The sequence below is a fragment of the Micromesistius poutassou genome, assembly GCF_964030765.1.
Source record: "Micromesistius poutassou genome assembly, contig: SCAFFOLD_5347, whole genome shotgun sequence".
NCBI lineage: Eukaryota > Metazoa > Chordata > Actinopteri > Gadiformes > Gadidae > Micromesistius > Micromesistius poutassou.
The window spans coordinates 6005-14548 of NW_028179662.1; the positions used below are offsets into that span (position 1 = coordinate 6005).

The following is an 8544-nucleotide window of genomic DNA, read 5'->3' on the forward strand; positions in this document are numbered from 1 at the left end:
CGGCGACGTTATCTGGTCAGGCTGCGCAGTTTGAGTATCTGGAATGTGTGTTTGTGTGTGTGTGTGTGTGTGTGTGTGTGTGTGTGTGTGTGTGTGTGTGTGTGATAAAGCTCATTTTTATCTGCGTCTTGCTGTCTACCACGAACTGTGCTGTGTGGCAGGGGTTATCAAGAGGGGGCCGCTGCAGGACAGCTGCAGGAGATGCCAGGGAATGATAGGTTGTTAAACAAGGGCCCGGGAAGGGCAGAGTGTAAAGAGGAAAAGAAAAGAAAGAGATGAAGAAGACAACGGTGGCAATTTGAAAGCACACCCCGCCCCCGTGTGTGTGTGTGTGTGTGTGTGTGTGTGTGTGTGTGTGTGTGTGTGAGTGAGTGAGTGAGTGAGTGAGTGAGTGAGTGAGTGAGTGAGTGAGTGAGTGTGTGTGTGTTGGAATGGAACTAGGCCTGCTCCTGTTAGAAGAGTGATGCCATAAGCCCTACACAGTTGAGTGCACAACTCTGTCAGATACATATAGCTCAGAGCGCAGCACGCGCTCACAAAGGCAATTGGATTAATCGTCGCCGAAAAACCCAGAGAAGGGGAGATTATACGAGATTTTGACTTTAAGTGTGCTCCCTAAAAAAAAATACAACGGATTGCCGTTTATATATTTTTTATTTCTTCCCTACGAGAGATTATGGTTTGCCAAACCCTCCTTAATGTGTTTGTGAAATAAAAATAACTGACAATATGTTCAGTTGATAAAAATTGACTGCCAACAGGACGCTGTGGCTCCCAATGTTTTCGCTGCGTGACAGAGAATGTTCTAGGCATGTTCCAGAGCAGGGACTCCCAAACGCGCTGCCAGGCTGCTCTAGTCGCACCACAGACCCCACATATATCCTGCATGGTCGTGGTGGTGGTGGCGTAGGTGGTAGTAGAGCGGAAGGGAGGGGGAAGACTGGGTTATCAGCAGAATGATTAGAGTGTGAGAGGGCTTATCTCAAACCTATCCTCAAAATCTGTCGAAACGTCAACACTGACGCGTCGATATTGGGTGATTGGTGCATCCTGCTGACTAGTCTCGTGGTTAATAAATGTCGTCACTGAAGTGTCAACGGTGGGTGATGGGTGCATCCTGCCGACTAGTCTCGTGGGTTAATGAATGTCGTCACTGCTGCTCTACCATGTTAAAAACCGACCGGTCGTATTCAAGTCGCTGCTCACGTCGCTACGTCACAACCGCGAGGCTAGGTAATAGTGTTTTATGACATCTCCCTCTCTCTCTCACACTCACTCACTTTCTTATAAGCAGGCTCTTCTAAAAAAGGCCTCAACGTGGAGCCATTGTGGGTTTTCACAAGCACTGACTACGTGTTTATTCGGCAGGACTTGAGAGTGGAACATGTAGAAAAAAAAAAACCCTGGTGCTATCTGCCGGCCCCAGCCGGTAGACCAGCTGGCCTTGTGTGGTGAGATGAGCACCACCACGATGACACATCAACCCTCCGCTATATTTAACCCACTGGACGCCTCTCTGTCCAATGTTCCCATTCTTTTAGGAGAGGCTGTCGTACTGGGAAGCGAGAGAGGCAGTGAGATACACAACTAGAAGAGGTGACGTGTAATAATAGGTGTGTCAAAAAACATCCTCTCGTTGTACCCACACCCTCAGCGATGATGAAACAGAGCCGTTCCTTGTATTTACCATACCCCTGGTGACGGTGGTTAACCCCTCGGTGAGTTTAGCCACGCTTATTTACAGTCGGCACAGCCCCGCATGGCTTGCATCTCCGAGTCTGCAGGTCCACAGTCTAAACATCTAAACACAGCCCAGCCCAATGTTGATGGTGAACTTGCAGTCTGATGAGGCCTCCCCAGAAAACAACGGCTTTCCTCTCTTGATAAGAGGCCAGGGTCAAACCATAAAAGCCAGGATACACCACAATTGTAACACAATGTGCTCATAATTACACTACAGATGCTATCTCTGCACGCCCAACTAGATCAGGCATCCAAGGTAACAGCAGCTCAGGTACTTGGATGTAGAATGTTTTTTTTCTTGCATGAATATAAAAACAATGTATGTAAAGTTGTGTCCCGGCTTTGGGTTTACATCAAACTGCGCGTAGAGGACAGACTTAAGAAAGCACATGTGCTTCAACTCCAGAGTGAGCTGTGGGTCAGCATCTTGATGGGGGAGGGATACAGTGACGTACCACAGGGGCGGTGGTATCAAACAGCAGCATATGGAGAGCTTTGTGCCTGTGTGTGCACGTGTATGCTGGGGGGCAAAGGGCTCCGAAACAGAAGGCAGGAAAGATATTATAGTGCGAGAAAGCAAGGTCCTTAGCCTCATAAAAGTCCTCTAAATCTGGTTTGTTATGACCGGGGCATAATGAAAACTGTGGAAAACCTCACGCAAGGACGGTTGAAATGAGAGCATTGGCAAAGGGTTTGTTCATGTGGCAGGACGTGGCTGGTGTTTCGGCACATGACGTGGCTGGTGTTTCGGCACAAGTCTGTGGCAAACTCACCTATTCTTCTCCAGCTCGTTGTGTGTTGACCTGCAGAAAGACAAATGAAAAGAGTAAATATATAATACAAAGAGCCAATGTAATGAACAGAATACACATTAGACATACTTTATGGGTAATCTACAGAGCTTTCTCCTCCTACATTACTATTAGCAGCAACATGACACACTGACTGACAGGCCAGCACAGTGGCTGCGAAACTGCTCGGGCAACTGATGCATTTGGACAGCATGTGTGTGCGTTTTACACACACACACACACACACACACACACACACACACACACACACACACACACACACACACACACACACACACACACACACACACACACACACACACACACACACACACACACACACACACACACACGCACAGCGAGAAAAGAGACCGGATGAAGGTTATTGGCATTTGAATGCGCAATCTACAAGTTCATTTGCACTTCTGGTGTGTGCAAATGAACGCATGTACACAGGCGAGTGCGCACGCACGCACACACACACACACACACACACACACACACACACACACACACACACACACACACACACACACACACACACACACACACACACACACACACACACACACACACACACACGTGGCGGCCTGGGTTCAGCGCTGTGTTAATAATGTAGAGAGAATCAGCGGGTCTCTAAGAGGTTCTTTGTGAGGCAGCCCACTGAAAGGAGACAAGCCCTCCGCCTGATGCTCAAATGGCCAAGGTACACCACACACACACACACACACACACACACACACACACACACACACACACACACACACACACACACACACACACACACACACACACACACACACACACACACACACACACACTCTTGCTCTGGGTGCATGAGAAGGGGTCATCGTGAAAGCCACACATCTATAATTTTGTGACCATTAGTATTGTTTTATACATTTAGCCCCTCCGCCCATTCTCCGTTTGCATCTTTGTTATCCTAGGCTGAGAAAGAATTATTGCGTTCTTCATTTGGACGACAAAAGAATACATAATGCTGCTGAGGTTTCAAACCAAATTTAAATGTGTGTATGTTTGTGCATGTGCGTGTGCGTGTGTGTTTCCACGTTTTAGGGGTGGCGGTGATAAGGAGTCAAGTGTTTAATTATTTACATCAATAAAAATACCAGATGCCATTTGTAACCATTAGCATACCCTTCTCGCCACCCAGTAGGCTGTGTGAGACAAAGTGTGAAAACATGTAGATTACATTTTACACGACAAGGTGGCTGGCCAGGTCGACTTGGTAAAATAGCTGCAAATAACATATCTCACATTAAGTGTGTACTGTGTTATATATTTATTTGGAACTGAACCACTTCTGGGTGCTCACACACACCTGCCCTTTGGCAGTTTATAAATCACCCATTTTATGGTCCGATAAAGGAAATGGATTGGACTGTGAATTTGGAAAGCAAAATGTAATCTTGATTAACTTAACCCAATCAACTGGTTCATCCTATATGATTATTTCACCCCCACCTCCCCCTCCCCCCACACACACACACATGTACAGCCCTGCAGCGGAGAGAATGTACAGCCACACGCAGAGAGATCAATCTAAGTCGATCTACGTTCCTGTAGGCACTCATGGTCATAAAAACCCCAGTCCCATGCAAGCCTTCTATATCAGCAATCATCATGCCTGCAACTCAATCACACGCATGTGCATTTCAGTGGGGGGGGACCTGACGCAAGCCCACACACCAACACAATGCTTTCTTCTGTTTTCACACACACACACACACACACACACACACACACACACACACACACACACACACACACACACACACACACACACACACACACACACACACACACACACACACACACACACACGTCAGATAAGGTCCAAAAGATAAGGACACCATTGCTGTGAGTGGTCGGTGAAAGAGGATGTAGAGTAGGATAAACCCATCACCTTAAGCCTCAACATGCCACAATGGAGGTGGCCTTACCTGGAACATGCCCGGACCTATATCTGATAATGACTGTTGCCATGCAGAACTATGGAGTGTGCCTCGCTTGTGATGACTAATGCTTGGTTCCTGTTTTGCACCATTCCTTTGCAACATGAATATTGAATAGCGTTTCGTTTTGGTTTCTTTCTTCTTTTAAGGAAGGGAAAGGCGGAGTTTCATGTACGTTGACGTCCTCACATCAAATGAAGAAACCAGGGAAAGCCTCACCAACGGCTGTTCCGCATATCTCAACACAGCTTGCACAACTATTATAGGTGACAAGTCACGTTGAGTGGCAAAGCGAAACCCATTCCTTCTTTAAGACCATGATAGCTGATAATTTGCAATAAATTACACTAAAACGCTTATCCCCAATGTCGAACCAAATATTTACATTTAGAACCATAAGTGTGTCGTTCTAAATAATCTAACACGTCCCAGATGATTGAACTACGGTCGAGCAATAGACTAACCCGTGTTCACCTTGGTCGCCTGCAAACAACACATCCATAAATAGAAACCTCTCCATTTAGGGAGAGTGATCAAACTATCCCTCCAATCTATAGTGTAAAGTACACGTCACTTGACTTAAAAAAAAAAAAATCTCTAGTCGCATTGTAATATAAATGATTGTTTAAAGATCGATATATCTTAAAGTAGGCCTAACAATGTGTCTGGCGTCAAACTATAACTTGAAAGGTAATGTTACACTGTTTGCCAATGTACCTTTTAACCCGGTCCCTAACCCCCGCAACTGCAGTAGGTTTGACAATCAGCTGATGAAAGGCTCGCTGATGTTGACACTCTACCCTCCCCCAAGTCATTACAATATCTGTTTGAATGGCCACTACACTCTCAACATGCTTTTTTCTGATTATTGGGAGGCGACCCACACTTTTATCCAAACACTGTATTTCTCACAAACCGACATTCGTGAGTTTACGAGAAAGCTTCGCTGATTACCAACCATCCCAATAATAACGCATTGACGTCTCCTCACATGTCATCGGGGCTGAATATGGGGCTGAATCGTTTCATTGACACGGCGACGAAACGTCCCTTTTGAGAGACGAGAGAGAGCTCCACAACAACACACATAACAGATTTATTCCTTACCTATTGTGATTATTGTTGAACTTCTTCGTTCGGAATTTCCTCTGCCGTTGATAGGTTTCGGTCTCGTCGGAGGGAAACGCCGATGCATACCCGTGTTCACATTCTGTTAAAAACAAAACACTAGAGTTAGATCAACGCTTGCAGCTCCACGGAGGGTGCCACGTCAATCATCTCACGCATCGGCCTACATCACAGTACAATCCACACTTGTGACATTTACATGGTTGTCGAATCCATAGTGATAGGATTGGTGAACATGTCACTCACTTAAAATGTGACACACACACACACACACACACACACACACACACACACACACACACACACACACACACACACACACACACACACACACACACACACACACACACACACCATGAACACATCTGACATATGTCACCCCCCTTACCCCTTTCTCTCCTGTCTAGATAGTCTGCTGCTTCTAACAACCGCTGGACGTTCAACAACTGGATGGCCGTCATTCTACAATGCAGGGCTGCTGGTTCACCGGCGGTCTTTTCCCCTGTCCCTTGAGTTCCTGTTGGTGCTGATATTCAACCGACCAGAAAAAGGTCCGATCTTCTGTTCACACGGAAGATCTATTATAAAAACGTGTTGTTCAGCGGCTCTCGTTGATTCATTCACACAGCTTGGGTCGTGAGAAGATAGAAAAAGGTGTTTAAAGAACAGCAAGGCGACCAATTTTCTTGCAATGCCTTGTGTTTAAAAACTCAGCAACAAGCGTAGTAACGTTTATTTTTAGAAAAAAAACTATAGGAAACAGGATAAGAAATTGTAATAAAAAAAACGGGTATAAACATATATAAAATATCCCCGAGGGTGAAGAGCTAGAAAACGGCTCCTGCTTGTTTCCTTTCCTCCCCTGTTTGTTTACCTATCTCCACAGCTGAGGGGCGGAGCCAGGCGAGCACGTAGGCCGGTCTAACATGATGCATTGTGGGAGTCTGAGTCCCATTATAACAGAGCAATACTGGTATGAAGTGAAGTAAAATCTAAAGATTTGGATTAGAATACAGGGCCCTTGTTAATAAATTAACATATCCACCGTTTGAGGACACTGAGTAAGTATGACGTTTTTTTCAACATAGTGGCCTATAAGTTATAACAGCGCTTCAGCAAGGCAACCTATTGCAATAAAAAAAACATAACATTTAACAATTTCCTACTAGAATGATTCGGTGATATGTGGGTGTTATGTGATAGGACATCGCCATTCATTGCCTCAATCTGTCATTAATGACAGCATTTGACGGTGCCTATTGCAACTGTAATCCCCGTTGAAACTACAAATCCCACAATGCATCAGGACAGTGGGTTTGTGTTTGCGAGCCGAAGCCAGGCCCAGCAACACGTGACATCACTGGATGGCAGATAGTCGATTGGCGGAAGGCTTTGACGGGCACCAGGGGCAAAACCCCATACGGCCAATCACGAGAGCGCTTTGCGCCATGTGGAAGCAATGCGATACACCCACAACTACCAGGAAGCAAACAATCGCCAGTGAAAAAAAACCCGAGGCAACCACAACCTGCTGGCGAGAGATTCGCATGTCACACTTATATCCGTCTGATTTATTTGATTAGTAGGTGTTTCGCTCTGCAACAAAACTAGAAAATGAGCACACAGACACCGATAGTTTTGTAAGCCCTAGTGCAACAATGTATTATCACGAATCAAACGGTATGCTGGCTTTGATGATAACACGGACTTCATCCCATACAAGAAAAAAAAAAAACATCTCCATACGCAGATGTTAACATTTTATATTGCTACTGCGTGTCAGTCCGCTGCATGGATCCATCTCAACGTTTTCCATATCTAAAACAAGCGTTTGGGACGAACAATTCGAGTTACAAATAAGTATGCAGGTGTAGGCAATGACATCATCCATAATGGAGACTAGGGACTGGGGAGGCTGCAATGTGGTGGGTCCGATCTATCATATCGGATGCGATGCCAATATGTACACCCACACATTAAAACCATGCTGGACATTTTTTGACAGTAGGCATTGTAGTTAGCATTGTGTCGACCTTATGAATGTGCAGGTGCACGTCTACAACTACTACCATAGGCTTTTGTAGGAAATTAACATAAATCATGCGATGTGTTTGTAAACAAGCACTTATTTGAGCACTTGTGTTAGTCTAGCACTGACTCTAAGGAGCCCATTCACGTCGTAACAGGCAGTGGTGTTTAAAGTTGAATTAACTCAACCCTTTGTTGTCTGAGACACTTGACAATGAAAGTATTGTTTTCCATATAAAATAGAGGCAAAAGAGAAGAGCGGTCGCAAGAGAAAGAAACTCACTTCCATCCTTCTTTTCGGAGCTCTCAATAAAGCTCGCAGCTTCCAGTAAAACTTGTACATTTTTCAGGAAAGTATTGATCTGCTCCATCGGGGAGTCTGAGGAGTTGAAGACGTCATTGAAAGGGCAACTAGACATCTCGAAATCCTGCTGATCCATGGACGTTTCCGAATCAAAAAACACCTCTTCTGCCCTTAGGTCTCGTTTTTGCCTGCTACTTGTGGCCATTTTGGGACTAGTTTGTGAAGTTCTAGTGGTTATACAGAATAAACACTGAGGCGATCGGGCAGTAGAAGCTGCTCTGGATAGATAGGCTCTTGTGAATGCAGGATTCTACTGTGGACCAGTGTGTGGCCAATGTCTGTGGTGCTGCATGGGGAAATTAGAGTCCTCCCCTCGCTGTCTGAGGGATACCGCGCGGTCCTGACGCCTGTGCGTTCATTGGCTAAGGCGTTTTAGCACAATAACAAACAACATCAAATCAACAATAGAACAAGCTGTTTCTTAAGGAAACGCATGAATCAGTAAACACTATATAACACGCAAAATAAACAATGGATACACTTTTACAAACTTTATTAGAGTGGCGTTTTAGTA

At 45.3% G+C, this 8544-nt stretch overlaps 1 long non-coding RNA gene across 1 annotated transcript; it reads right to left on the minus strand.

The window, feature by feature from the left end:
* Window positions 1-2528: 2528 nt before the first annotated feature.
* Window positions 2529-6151, minus strand: LOC311372621. The gene is made up of 3 exons (XR_014642030.1): window positions 6027-6151; window positions 5618-5720; window positions 2529-2546 (listed from the first exon to the last, which is right to left on the minus strand). It is a non-coding gene; the product is annotated as an uncharacterized lncRNA (long non-coding RNA).
* Between the last annotated feature and the right edge of the window lie 2393 nt (window positions 6152-8544).